This window comes from Phascolarctos cinereus, unplaced genomic scaffold (genome assembly GCF_003287225.1).
Source record: "Phascolarctos cinereus isolate Bilbo 61053 unplaced genomic scaffold, phaCin_HiC Scaffold_4;HRSCAF=312, whole genome shotgun sequence".
In the NCBI taxonomy this organism is placed as follows: domain Eukaryota; kingdom Metazoa; phylum Chordata; class Mammalia; order Diprotodontia; family Phascolarctidae; genus Phascolarctos; species Phascolarctos cinereus.
Genome location: NW_027555847.1, coordinates 7,424,195 through 7,439,396, shown reverse-complemented (window position 1 = coordinate 7,439,396; position 15,202 = coordinate 7,424,195). Strand labels below are relative to the sequence as shown.

Genomic DNA, 15,202 nt, shown 5'->3' with positions numbered 1-15,202 from the left:
GATCATTATGGTGAAGTCTTGAGAGTCAGAATTAGATCTAAGAGGAAAATGGAGGATGAGCCATCCGGAGCTGATCCTGACGTTGGAGCCCAGGGAAGAACTCATCAATGGGAGAAGGAGGTCAGAGAGGAAGGGAAGTGCTCCCTCTGACAGCCAGGGGATGGGGAGTCAGGAAGACCTGAGTTTCAATCCTTCTGCAGACATTTTGTCTACCAGGCCCTAGAGCCTCCTCAGCCTGGCAATTCTCCCCACCGCAGACCACTTCTTGCAGGAGAAATGCCCTATGCCACTGCTGCCTCTTCCTTTGATTGGCCAGTTCCCCCAGGACCTCCATTTTGAGGAGGCCGCACTCCTGACTCTCCATAGCACTTTTTCTACCATGACTCCTGAGTGAGGTACCTTCTTAGCTCCCTTTTATGTGTCTTACTCCATTAGAATGTAAGTTCCCTGAGGTCAGGAGATGTCTTTCTTCTGCTTATAGTTATATTTCCAGAGCTTAGCACAGTGCTTGGGGTGTAGTAGGCCTAATAAAGCTTAGTAGATGCCTCTTGACTTGATACTTTGCAGCAGTTGGGCAAGTCTTTTAATCTCTCTCAGCCTTAGTCTCCTTATCTGTAAAATATGATGATAACAGCACCTACCCACAGAGGTATTTTCAGGATTTAATGAAAGTACTTTGCAAATCCTATGAGGCAAGGGGTCCAAGAGAGGCCAGACAAGTAGAAAGGCAAGATGTGTTCATGTGTGTGTGTGTGTGTATGTGTGTGTGTGTGTGTGTGTGTGTGTGTGTGTGTGTGTAAGTATGTGTGTGTGTGTGTAAGTATGTGTGTGTGAAGGCTGGGGAGGGGAGGCTTGGGCACTCTGGGGCATTTTTCACTTATTTAGTAATGTTAGCAATGGAGTTAACATGAAGCCTCCCAAATGAATTCTATTCCCAGCCAACTGAAGCCCTGACTATGTGCTAACCCCTTAAGGTCCTGGGTGTGGATGGACACATTTGCCATCTGTTTAAACATGTTTTCCCACATATACCTAGAGATGATTTTAAGGACAATTAAAGAATCTATGTTGTTCCACAATTATTGTAAGCATCTAAGGTTCTAGCAGTCTTCATGCCAATCAGCTCAGGCAGGACAGCAAGGCAACGGGGGTGGACTTCCATGCCAAGTGATCTTCCACAACATTTTCCCACTGTAGAGCAACCTGCTTGGCCAAGCAGCCTGCTTGCTATCTGAATGTGGACTCTCACCAAGAAAATAGTAGGAGACAGATCTGGGTTGGGTCCAAAACTTTCATTCCTGGCAAGCCCAGAGTGATGGATTGGACTTGATATGAAATGAAATGCTTAGCTATTTTTAAAATTCGCTTTTAAAAATAGCAGGGGATACCAGGGTCTTTTTCAACAATTGAGACTGGAAAGTGCTGAGAAGCCACACAACCAAATCCCACGGTAGTGCAGAGAAGTCCAGGTTACAAATGTGGTTTTGTTGTGGTGAGACCCAGAGCGAGCCCTGGAGAGATGAGTGGGTGCATGGGAGAAAGGAAGGACGGGCGACCTCTCCGCCATTTAGTGGGAACAAAGCTCAGCTGAAATGTTCTATCAGAACAGTCTATTGTTTCCTGTCTCATTAATGAATGCACACTGCGCTAAGAAGCACTTGAGCTAGATGGAACAGTCATTTGCGAAATTCGCTCTTTCTTCTCCACCTCTGGGATTCTTCTTGCTTAATAACAGCAGGTGAGGCATAGAACAGGGGGATGGGCAGATAGTTTTCTTGACAGCTCACTACTGTCATAAAGAATGGCCAGAGTAGAGGTCAAGTGGAATTATTTAACACCAAGCTTCTTTGCAAATCTTTAAACACCACACTCTTTCAATAATCAAAATGCCAAGTGACCCAAGGGCGACATGATGGGGTTTGAATAAATGAAAGCATTTTCCCCCAAATGACACGTAGACACAGAGGGGCCTGAAATATGATACCAAGTATTCAGGAGACCAAAGAAGGGTCCTCATAGACTATGAAGTGAAAGGGACCAGATCTATGAGAAGGTAAGCATGGAGGGCTGTCAGGCCCAAAGATTTAGGGATAATTAAAGGAGAACATGAGGATGAGGCTGATGCCCAAAGAGCATCAAGATATCTGAAGGAATGAAGGCCTCCACAAGGAAGACCTTGTGCTGGATTTAGGGGAGAACATGGAGAAGAGATGTGAGGAGGTGAGGAGGGTTCACAATTTCATTTTTATTTCTGTAAAATCCTAGTTCTAAAGTCAGAAGTGACTTTATAGGGTCATCTAGTCCAAAACTCTCATTTAACAGATGAGGAAACAAAGGTCCGAGGAAGTGGTGAATTGCTTAAGATCATTTAGCTGGTAGGCAGAGGTGAGATTTGAACTCATACCCTCAGATTCTAGAGCTAGTGCTCATTCCCTGATGCGATGGTGCCTCAAACATCACAGGAGACGATGCCCATAGCAAAACCTTGGATCCATTGAGCTATTGATGACAAAATAGTCCATTTGGTATCCCAGTCAAAAAGAATCCAGAAAGGTTCTTTAAAAAATAGATTGACAACTAAATTCATTCTCATCAGTCACTGAGAATGAAAAAAAATGACTTAGGATTTATTTCATCACTTCAGGGTGTTTCTTTCCAATAAGTCAATTCACACAACACTTACTCTAAAAGTCTTAAAGGCCTACAAAAGACAATGCCCAGTTTCTACACTAAAACTCTTCATTTACATCATTGTACCAGAACACAGCTGAGAGGGAGGTGAGGAAGCCACTTCTTTCAAATCCCCGTTTGGCTTAGTGGTCTTCTCAGCTCCCATGGATTCCAATATTATATCTGGGCTCATGTGTCCCATGCTTATCCAGCTTTAATCTCTCTTCTGGCCTCCAGATTTGCAACTTCAACTGCCTTTTGGGTGTCTTAAACTGGATGTCTCCTACAAATACTAAGCCAAACATGCCCCAAACTGAACTTATGATATTTCCTCCTGATCTCTACCCTATTCTGACCCTTCTTGTTGCTATCAATGGCACCACCATCCTCCTAGTCACTCAGGCTGGCAACTTTCATGTTATCCTCAACCCCTTTCTTTCTCTTACCTCCCATATCCATTCTGTAGCCCACGCCTGTCAATATTACCTCTGTGGCATCTCTTGAATGTGTCCCTTTTCCTTCTCTGACACTGTCCCCATCATCACCTGGTGCAGATCCTTATTACCTCCCGCCTGGATCACTGCAATAGCTGCTGGGGGGTATTCCTGCCACAAGGTTCTCCTCCTTCTATCCCACCCTCTACTCCACTGTCCAATTGATCAAGAGCAGGTTTGACCATGCCAACACCCCAATTCAAGGACCTCCAGTGGTTCCCTATCACCACATCAAATAAAATTCTCTGACTGGCATTCAAAGCCCCTCCTAACCTGGCCTCCTCCCACCTTTCCAGTCTTCTCACCCCTTAACTCTCCCCCTCCCCATGGGTTTTGTGATCAAGTAACCCTGATTCCTTGCTGTTGCTCAAATAGGAAACTTAATCTCTTGACTCCAGGCATCTTCCTTGTCTGTTGCTCATGCTTAGAATTCTCTTCCTCCTCATCTCTGCCTCTCATCTTGCCTGGCTTCCTCTAAGTCTTGGATAGTCATACCTTCTACTAGGAACCTTTCTTGATCCCATTCAATGAAGAAGCCTTTCTTCCCTTGCTTATTTCCTACCCATCCATCTATATCTTGTATACATAGGTTGTCTGCATACATCTTCCATTTGATTCTGAGCTCCTTGAAAGCAGGCACTGTTTTTTGCCTTTCTTTGTAACCCCAGTGTTTAGCATAGTGCCTGGCACATATATTGTGCTCAGTGAATGCTTGTTGACTGACTGATTGAAGGAATGAAGCAAATCTGGTGTAAATGCAGGTCACACTTGACCCTGCTCAGATGTCACCTGGAGTACGATTATTCACTTCTAGTCCAAGAGAGTGGGGCATAGTGAATGGAGAGCTGGCTTCAAAGTCAGGATATCCTAGGTTTAAATCTTGTCTCTGACACATACACACACATGACCCTGGTCAAGTGCTCTAAGACACTCTCTAAGACTATAGATTGCAGTGAATATTTTGACCTCCATTAAGAAAGGAAGTACCTTTATCTGGTAGTTCCCTACACCAATAAAATCATGGGAATCTTTGATTTATGAGGCATTTTTTAAAAGGACATTAACAAGCTGAAAAGCCTCCAGGGGAGTGTGACCACAATGTTAAGGGGATTTGAAAGATGCCCACAGGAGGTTAATTGGAGAAACTATCAAGGTGGATCCTTGAGAAGACTGAAGGAAAAATGGGCATGATAGATGCCCTAAAATAGATGAAGTCAGGGCTGAAGAAATAGGATTGTTTTGCTTGGTCAACAAGAGAGAACAGAATGAGAATTAATAGGTGGAGATTACAGGGAAACATAATTTCTTTTATAGAGGAGGAATTCTGAGGCAACAAGACATGGTAGACAGAGTCTGGAACAGTTGGCTGCCAATTGCCCCTTTGACACTTACTAGCTGTATAACCATGAACCATCACTCAATCTCTGTGTCTCCAACAACTCTCTAGTATTTAAAAGCATGCTCAAGTGGCCTGTGCTCTTAGTACTTATGGTACCATCCTTGGAACAGAAGGAAAACACTTTCTAACAATTAGGACTCTCCGGAAATGGGGACAGTTTCTCAGGGGATACTCCCTGCCATTGACTGAATGATCCAGTTTGAGTCTGGCAGGCATGTGAGACCTGGGAGGCTCTTGCCAATACCACTATCTCATGACTAGGTAGAACTTTCACTGAAGTCAGGAATCAAAGCTATGTTAAAAATTCTTCCCATTTTGATTGTGGTTTGAATTTTCCAACCACTTTCCCCCTCCCTGACCTCTAGTCAGGAATCTTTGGAGGTGAGGAAGAGAATGCACATCACAAGATATGTTTCATGTCAGCAGGCATTTATTAAATACCTGTGAAGCACCAATGTCTGTGCACACAAGGACAGCATTAAGCAGTCCCTGTAGGTACTGCTGTTAAATGGCAGACAAGCCTTGGGAACAGCTGGAAATCTAAGGAGAAAGAGAGCATTAATAAGCAGGGATATTAGGGAAGGCTTCACAGAGAAGGTGGCATCTGAGCTCAGAGTTAAAGGAAGATCAAAATCTTCAGAGAATTAAAAGTGGTGATTGGGTGAGGGGTGTACTCAAGACATTGGAGACAGCTAGTATTTTTCTAACATTTATATAGAATTTTAGGGTTGGCAAGGGGCACAGATTATGAATTTACACTTTATATATATATATATATATATATATATATATGTATATAAATATATGTATATATATGTATATATATGTATATAAATATATGTATATATGTATATATATACATATACACACATGTATATGCATATACACACACATATATACATATATATATATATATACATACACACACACACACACACATATATGTATATATATAAACTCATTTTCTCCCTGCTAACAGCTCTGGAAGGCAGGTGCTATTGTTATCCTCATTTTACAGAGAAGGAAAATGGGGTTAGGTGATTTGCTTTGGGTCCCACATCTCATAAATATTTGAGGCTGGATTTGAACTCAGGTCTCCCTGATTTTAGGCCCAGCTCAATCCATTATGCCACTTAGCATGTGGGATAGTCTGCAAACAAACAATGGGGTAATGAATTCAGTGAATAGCTGGAAGTCCAGCTTGTCTGGAAGGTAGAATGTGTAAAAGGTAGAAGCCAGATAGAGGTCTGGAATGGTAAGTGGAAGCCATATCATTAAGAGCCTTAAAGCCTAGGCTGGAGAATTTATATCTTATCCTAGAGGTAATAGGGAGCAACTGATGGTTTTTGAAAAGGGGAGGGACCTTAACTGGGATCATAACTGCATCTTAGGAAGATCATCTGTGCTGGTGGAATCCACAAGGCTTGCCAACTGAGTAGATGACAGCAGAGTCTGAAGGGAAAGAAAAGGGAAAAGTCAAAGAAAATTTTATGGTTTTGATTCTCAGTGACCAGAAGGTCAGTTGTATTATCAGTAGCGAGTCAATCAATAAGCATTAACACATGTACGCCAGTCACTGTGCTAAGCATGAGGGATACAAATAAAGGCCCCCAAACAATCCCTGCTCTCAGGAAGTTCACATCTTAATGGATGAGAAAACATGCAAACAACTCTGTACATTCAAGATAATTGTAGTATAAATGAAAGGAAATCTAAGAGGGAAAGCACTAGCAGTGAGGAGGACCAGGACAGTGCCACTTACTGAAGGTGGGATTCAATGAGTCTTGGTTGAAGGGATCCAGCAGAAAGATCAATGTTTGGAGAAAGAGCAGGTGAGGGGATAGGTTGGAAACAGTTTGGTTTTGGACATCTCAATTCGAGATGTCAGTGGGATGTCTTCAGTTAAGATGTCAAATGGGCAGTTAATGATATGGGATCAGGTTAGAGACTAGGAATGGATAGATAAGATTTGAAAATGTTACACAGAGATGATATTGAACCCCTAGGATTGAATGATGTCAAGTGTATAGAAAGAAGAGAAGAGAAGAGGAGAGGAGAGGAGAGGAGAGGAGAGGAGAGGCGAGGAGAGGAGAGGAGAGGAGAGGAAAGCAGAGGAGAGGAGAGGAGAGGAGAGGAGAGGAGAGGAGAGGAAAGCAGAGGAGAGGAGAGGAGAGGAGAGGAGAGGAGAGGAGAGGAGAGGAGAGGAGAGGAGAGAAGAGAAGCAAAAAGAAGAAGGGTTAGGAATTGGGTGATGATGATAGACCCAAATCTCACACCATGTACCAAAATAAAGTCAAAATGGGTTCATGACTTAGATATAAAGGCTGATACTATAAGCAAACTGGGAGAACAAGAAATAGTTTACCTATCAGATCTATGGAGAACAGAAGAATTCAGGACCAAACAGCAGATAGAGAACATTATGAAAAGCAAAATGGATAATTTTGATTACATTAAATTGAAAAGTTTTTGCACAAAGCCAATGCAACTAAGATTAGAAGGAAGGTAGAAAATTGGGAAAGAATTTTTACAACCAGTCTCTCTGATAAAGGCCTCATTTCTAAAATATATAGAGAATTAAGACAAATTTATAAGAACAGAAGCCATTCCCCAATTGATAAATGGTCAAAGGATATGAACAGACAGTTCTCAGATGAAGAAATTAAAGCCATCTATAGTCATATGAAAAAATGCTCTAAATCGTTATTGATTAGAGAAATGCAAATCAAAACAACTCTGAGGTACCACATCACACCTATCAGATTGGCCAACATGACAAAACAGGAAAATGATAAATGTTGGAGAAGATGTGGGAAAATTGGAACACTAATACATTGTTGGTGGAGTTGTGAAATGATCCAACCATTTTGGAGAACAATTTGGAACTATGCCCAAAGGGCTACAAAAATGTGCATACCCTTTGATCCAGCAATAGCACTTCTAGGGCTATATCCCAAAGAGATCAAACAAATGGGAAAAGGACCCACATGTACAAAAATATTCATAGCAGCTCTTTTTGTGGTGGCAAAGAATTGGAAATTGAGAGGATGCCCATCAATTGGGGAATGGCTGAGCAAGTTGTGGTATATGAATGTAATGGAATACTATTGTGCTATAAGAAATGATGAACAGGCTGACTTCAGAAGAACCTGGAAAGACTTATATGGTCTGATGCTGAGTGAAGTGAGCAGAACCAAGAGGACTTTGTACACAATAACAGCCACGTTATGTGATGACTAATATTGTTAAACTGAACCCTTCTCAGCATTACAAGGATCTAAGACATCTCCAGAGGCCTTGGGATGGAAAATGCTGTCCACATCCAAAGAAAGAACTATGGAAGTCGAATCGCTATCACTTATTTTTACCTTCTGTTGAGTTTTGTTTCATCTTTCTGATGGTTCCTCCTATTGGTTTTAATTTTTACTTACAACTTCACTAATGGGAAAAATGTTTAATAGGGTGTAAATGCAAACCCTATATCAGATTGTGTGACCTCTTGGGGAGGGTGGGGAGGTGAGGAAGGGGGAGAAAAATTTTCAACTGAAAAGCGTATGGAAGTGATTGTTGATAAATCAAAACAAATTAACAAAATTTTTTAAAAAAGGAATTAGGTGATGATGCAGAAGATGCCATTGTGGTCATATAGGTAGGGAGTCACCCAGGAGAGAGCAATGCCATGGTAGCCAATGGAGAAGAGAAGAGAATGTTTAGGTATCCAGGAGGAAAAATGTGCGTGTGTGTGTGTGTGTGTGTGTGTGTGTGTGAGTGTGTGTGTGTGTGTGAGAGAGAGAAGAGAGAGAGAGAGAGAGAGAGAGAGAGAGAGAGAGAGAGAATTTCTAGAAATGATGGAAAGGGACATTTGTTGAGTTGAATAAAATTGAACTGAATGAACAGGATTGAGGGGAGGGGGTGGGACTTGGCATGGAGAAGGTCTGCCTCATCATTCGAGCCTGGAGAAGAGGAGGAAAGAACTAAGGATGATGTAAATTATTTTCAGGGTTTATAGTAGAAGAGAAGGCATTCAGGGTGGTCAGCCTTGATTTTCTCGGCAATGTAGGACACAATCCTCTCTTAGGAAGAAGATAGTATGAGAGGCTCAAGGAAAAAATGTTTAGGATAGTAAGACTTGGAGCAGCTGCTATTAGACTTTTTCCTTTGAAATCAGTCTCAGATGGAACTGAATGAAGAAAAATAAGTAATTAATGAGGTCTTTAGTCCTTCTGAAATCTTTGAAAAGCTGTGAACTCTGCTGGTGCTGAATATTCTCTGTGCTTTTAAACATCATATTGGGGAAGAAGGAGATAAGCAGTTATTAGACATGCCACCTAAATGCCAGGCACTGTGCTAACTAAACATTTTACATATGTTATCTCATCTGATTCTTACAACAACTCTGGGACGTATGTGCTATCATTATCGCCATTTTGCAATCAAGGAAACTGAGGCAAACAGAGGTTAAGTGATTTTCCCAGGATCACACAGCCAGTAAACATGAGGTAGGCTTTGAATTTATGTCTTTCTAACTTTAAGGCATTGGCAATGATCAATCAAAGCTGTTGTTTTCACACCTGACCTATATCTTTGCTTGACTTAGTGACAACCATAACGGTTTTAGCTTAGGAACTGGGCAAGAGGTGCTTACTAATTAATGTACAAAAAGTCCATAGGAACCTGCATAAGTCCCCGGGAAGCAGAGGTTCATCAGAGAGGGAGGGATGGCTACCCTGACTATTTATGGGCTTGAATGCAAATCAGCATTTTTTTTGGTAGTTGATGTATAAAATATGTCCTCTCCTCTATTTGAGTTATTGTTAGCCTGGGTGCTTGCATCAGGGCTGATTTCCCCTTTCCTTTTGTCATTTTGGACCTAGACATGAGCTAAATTCAGATATTCCCAGGGCAAGTCATGTGTGGGGGCGCAAATCAAGGAGAGATTTGTGTGAGAAGTCCTTGAGATTAAAGTCAATCTGTGTGAACCCAGAACCTTGCTTTGGGGCCATGGGTTACATAAATAAGACTAATGTTTGAGCCATGCTATATTTGCCTACATTCCTTCCCCCTCCCCCCAACAAAAACAAGCCCCTGGTTTCTACTGTGTTTTCTTTTGCAGAAAGGTGCATCACTTTCCCATCTCATTTGTCTTGGTGGTGGGCATTTAACAATGGGCCACTCCTCCAGAATTATTGGCATGATGACTTTGGAGAGCTGAATGATGAAATCTTCTGTTTCTAGACAAGCTGCCTGGAAACAATGCCTGGCTATGTTCAGAAACCACTGAGATCTGTGGTGCCAAAAGGATCAGGGCACAGCTCAAGCAAACGAATCGAAAGGTCAGACACCTGATCAGCAGAGTCCTAGAAAGGAGGGAAGAAATCGATGTTCTCAAACTGAGAAATCAGGTGGTGATAATGGGGCCCTGTCTCGGTCTCAGCTGCCTCCCTTTGGACAAACCCATCTGAGCAGCCTGAACTCGGGACTAGAAGTGGAGACTGAAGAGTCACAGCAGACCTGTGGCTCAAGTATGCTTTCCTCAACTGCTCAGGTGCACTGGACCTTGGCAGCTGTACCAGAATTCCATTGTCTCTGAGGCTGCTATACCTTATGGGGGGAGATATGGAAGAGGCAGGGCTAGGGAGTGAAAGGACAGGAGCTGTGCCTTGTTTTAGAGAGAACCTTGAGTATACCTATATTGCTATCATCTCTCTCTGCATCGATATCTTTGTCTAGGTCTACATCCACGTCTGTATCTATATCTATGCCTCTGTTTCTATCTAATCTTTGTCTGATCATATATACCCATACCATCTTCTCTCTCTGTCAGTTGGGGCAGACTCTAAGTGCTCTGAGCATCAGCAGTCTGAGCCTCAAATTTCTCTCTGTGCAAATTCAATGTTCCTAGAACAATACTTTTATACATTTATATATTACATTTTCTCCCCCCCCACCACATTCATCCCATCTTTAAACTTCCCTATTTCTGTTGAAGGCACTAGCATCCTTCGAACATCATAGTTTCAGAGCCTCAGAGACAATGTTAGTGCTGTCTCTGTCTCCTGTCTTTTTCTTTGTCTCTCTGTCTGTCTCTGTCTGTCTCCCCCCACTCCTCTCTCCAATGGTTCCCTATTGCTTCTTGGATAAAACATCAAATCCTTGGTCTAACCCTGAACATCTTTCATAACCTATACTCCCATTGCCTGCTTAATTCCTTTTAATTACCAATCACTGTATCTTGTCCAGCTGGTTATTTCAGTCAACCTGCCTGTTGTTCCCTGGACATTCCCTTCCATTTCCTGTCTCTACCTTTGCACAGATGGTTCGAGTGCACGGAATGTTCTCTACCCTCACCTCCACTTCTTAAAATGCCCAGCTTTCTTCAAAGTACAGCTCAGTTGTCACCAACTGCATGAAGTCTGTCCTGCTGGCCCCTCCTTCCCAGACCTCCCTCCCAGTCATTAGCACTCTCTCCCTCTTGAAAGGACTGTATTTACTTTATGTATATAGTTGCCTTTTACTTATCGAAGCCCAGGCTGTAGAAGACGTAAACTCCTTGAGAGAAAGGGTTGTGCAGTTCTTGTCCTCACACTCCTAGTGCCTTGCAGACTGTGGGGGCTTAATCGGTGCCTGCTGACGTTTTCATTATTTAGCTGACCCCACTCAGCAGGGAGTCAAAGGTCTCATTAACAGTCCTGGCTTTGTCATTAACTAACCCCATGACCTGAGGCAAGAGCTTTCTCCCCCTCTCTGGTCTACCTTTCCTTAAATCCATGAAGAGTAGGCTACACTAAACTCCTCCAAGGTCCACAATGGTGGCGCTTCAAATTTTTTTAATTGTAGAGGATTTTAACGGAAGATTTCAGCTCCTACAAGACAACGGCATCAGGGTAACAGCTCCTCTCCCCAGTTCCTAGTCTGTGCCCACCAGACTGTATCTATCTCTTTGGCTCCCCCTGTCCTCCTCAGCTTTCCTAAGCCAAGGACTAGACCTACCACTCCTCATTATCCCTCACAGAGCCCATTCTATTCCACCCGATCGGTTTGTGGATGCAATAAAAACAAACCCACCAACACGGAGAGGAGTGGACGATAGGCTGAACTCCAGGGAGAAGTTTTGAGGGAAATACTTTCCCCATTGAACAGAAGCTCTTTGGAGACAGGACAGGGCCATTTTGGTCACTTGTCTCCAGTGTCTGAAGATGGTCCAGCAGGAAGAATTTATAGGGAGAACACCAGCTCAGATGCAGCTGAGCCCAAGTCCTGTCTTCCCGATGCCTCTCCTAGGGCTGGCCTTGGTATGCATTTGAAGCAATTTCTGTCCTTAACATGAGTGAAAATGTCTGTACATGAATTTTTTTTAAGGGAGATGACAAAGGACAGTTGTTTTCTATTCTGTGTGCAGCTTTTAACCAGACCAAGATGTTCCCCACTCTGGTGGCACAGGGCTCCCCCCCCCAACTCCTGCTTTTGCGCAGGTTATTAGAACTTCATTGTAAAAGGGCAGTGGTTCTTTCAAACTTATGTCTTTTATGAAGGCTAAGTCAGGGTCCGCGAAGATGGGCCTCTTCTGTTGGCACTGTCAACACAGGAAATACAAGATGACTAAACTCATGAGATAAAAGGACAGCTCCAGGCCCCACTCACAGAAATGCTGTATTTGTTAATGCCTATTGTGTGCCCTTCAAGCGAGAAGACAAAGCATTGGCTGAGCAATTAGAGACAGATTCAGCTGTGTCCATTGGCCAAACTTGGAGCAAGCAAAGACAAGAGGAGACTCCAGAAAGTCAGCTATGACCAGTGGGGCACTTCCACTCCTTGGCAGGATTGGAGCATTTTCATTTCTCTAGCCTGGAGGAATATTGTCATCCTGATCCCCCGAGGCAGGGAACTGGGAGGAAAAAGGCTCTCCTGCATATGTCACTGCTGGCTGACCTGGACCGACCTTTCTCTGCTTGGTAGGCTGGAGATTTAGATCTAGAAGAGACCCTAGAAACTATTGAGTCTAACCCCCATACGTTGGGAGACTCTAGATTCCTATTCTGGGAGTCAGATTGGGTATATCTCTCCCTCAGGGTGCTCCTGAGAAATCAGGAATGATGCCCTTCCAGTGTGGTACCCCACTTCTAACTGCCAATAATTATCACCCCATTTACATTTAGTGAATTAATATGATTTAGCTTTCACCAGAGGATTTTTATTGCAAATATGAAGTAAGAACAAAAGTAAAACAATCTCCCCCGAACCTGGGGTGGGACACATTCTCCCCTACACCATCTCAGTCTTTAGGCAGTGTGGGCTCAGAATTAATGTAGGCTCTGTGTAGTATTTGCCCCACCAAACTCCCTTCCAAGTGTGGCATGGCTCACTCAGACCTCACTCCTCTCCATGAGGCTCTGAGCAAGTCCTGGCACAGACTCTAGCTCCTGGCCATTGGTGGGGGGGGCACCCTCTTGATTCTTCATAAAATGGTCAACATCTATAGTCTCTTTCACCTAATCCCATAGGGACAGGAGCAGCAGCAGGTCTGCGTGCTTGTGGGCCACTCATCTCGAGTGGGGAGACAGGGGCCTGAAGCCTTTCTTTCCCACCTTGGGCTTAGTCCTTGCCCCCTCTCTTAAAAATAGCCAAGCATTTATTAAGTGCCTACTATGGACAATGGTAAATAGTAGAGATTCAAGGACAGGGAAAAACAGAATTCCTGCCTTCAGGGAGAGCAGATTCTAATGGGGAGACAAGATATAAATAACTATGGACATGCTATTTACAAACACATACATGTGTACATATGTGTGTGTATATATATAATGTGTATGTAGATAGGTAGATAGATAGAGAGATAGACAGATAGATACAAAGAGAGAGAGAGAGAGAGAGAGAGAGAGAGAGAGAGAGAGAGAGAGAGAGAGAGAGAGCAAATGGAAACTATTCTCAGTGGGGAGCCTAGAACAGGGCATGGAAAGGGTTCTGTGGTTCTGTGTGTTTATTATCAACCACAGAGAGACTGTTCAGGAAGAGTCAACAGGGTTGGGGACTATATTCCTGTAACCTGGGACAGAAAGAAGATGAAAAGAAAGTATTGACTCATTTAGGAGCCAGGGCTGGGAGTATTCTGTAAAGGAGGGCAAAAGGAAAAGGTCTCCCTGTTTCTGCTGTGGCCAGCTTCTTGTGTGTATGGCTCTGAGGAGGGTTACAGATGGAGTTGGACATGTGGTGACTAATCCCAAGACAGGGCCAATCAGAATGCGGCAGCTGAGTCAATCCACAAAGAAACAACAGTAGGCCAGAACTTCAGCAGAAGACAGGGAAGCATCCAGACAGCATCCAGAGCATGGGGAGTGCCAAGGAGTGATTAGCAATGGCCTCTGAAGTGAAAAAGCACATGGGATGGGGACTCCACAAAGAACATCGAAGAGCTTGGAGGGGCACTGCAGGGGTCTTGACTAGGCAGGTGAAGACTAGATCAAAGAGCTGTTGGAAGCTGCCCTGACACAGCAGCAGTGAAGATTGACTGATTGCCAGGCAAGGGAGAAATCAGATCTCAGGCAGAGACCCTGGAACCCAAATTGTTCCTTCCCTTGGAACCTATTGTCCAGTGAAATAGATCCTTGTCCACTAGCAAGGGAGTCAGTGGGAGATTGGGTTCATTTGGGAGGGGTCTGAGAATGATTGGACTGCACAATTTTTCCAGTTGTTGACTTTGCTATGACTTTTAGGACCAAAGTGCCCTTCCTGACTACCTCAGAATTGGGCTTAGATAGATAGACACAGATCTAGGGTCAGGATTCTGTTTGTAACCCTAATTCTAATCATTTGTATACAGCCTCTCGCTTTAGAATGTAACCTTCCTGAGGGCAGGCATTGTCTTTGCTTTTGCATTCATATCACTAGGGCTTAGCACAGTGTTTGCTGCATAGCTAGTGTTAAATAAATGCCTTCTCATTCTTTCCTTGACAACTGGAAGGACCAGGAATGACTTTGCCAGGGAGGTGGCACGTAAGCTGACCTTGGAAGTAGGCAAAGGTTCTTAAGAGACAGAGGTGAGGATGTAACACACTACAGCGACAGAGGACAATTGCAGCAAAGATAGGAGTTAGAATTCCAATTTGGGGAAACACAGAGTCAAATGATACAGCTGAAAAATAGGATGAATGAAAGGGAATTACTTTAAATAAGTCTAGAAAAGTAGACTGGAGCCATAGATGTTAAGCTGAGAAGTTGTAGTTTATTCCACAGGCAACAGGGATCCACTAACAATTCTTGAACAGAGTAGTGGCATGATCAGATCTATGCTTCAAGGATATTTTGGATTACAGAAGGGAAAGCCTGGAATTAGTGAGATCAATTAGAAAATAATTCCAGTAGCCCAGATGAGAAGTCAGGAGCAAGTGATGGACATAACCATACTTGTAACTTAGAAATGAATAGCTCTTTTATCTGCCTCAGTTTCTCCAGTTGTAAAAATAAAATAACCCTTCCGTAACATTAAGTACTTTGCAATGCTTAGAAAATTGTAGATCCTAAATGCATATTTGTTGAATGAATGAGTCAATCAAGAATTTTTTATAAAACTCTGGAATGAGGTGAATCTACTTTCATTTTAGACATACTGACCCTGCTAGAGTAGGCTCAGACTACCAGACTT

At 43.1% G+C, this 15,202-nt stretch overlaps 1 long non-coding RNA gene across 3 annotated transcripts in view; it reads right to left on the bottom strand.

Annotated features, from left to right (window-relative positions):
* Positions 1-15,202, bottom strand: part of LOC110192967 (uncharacterized) — a 46,780-nt gene that overhangs the window by 18,713 nt on the left and 12,865 nt on the right. For 2 of the 3 annotated variants that reach the window (XR_002320326.1, XR_002320327.1), the window contains one exon: positions 9,601-9,920. The exons of the other annotated variant lie outside the window; for it this stretch is intronic. This is a non-coding gene — a long non-coding RNA (uncharacterized LOC110192967). Of the gene's footprint in view, positions 1-9,600; positions 9,921-15,202 lie in introns of those variants that run through there. 3 annotated transcript variants of the gene reach the window in all.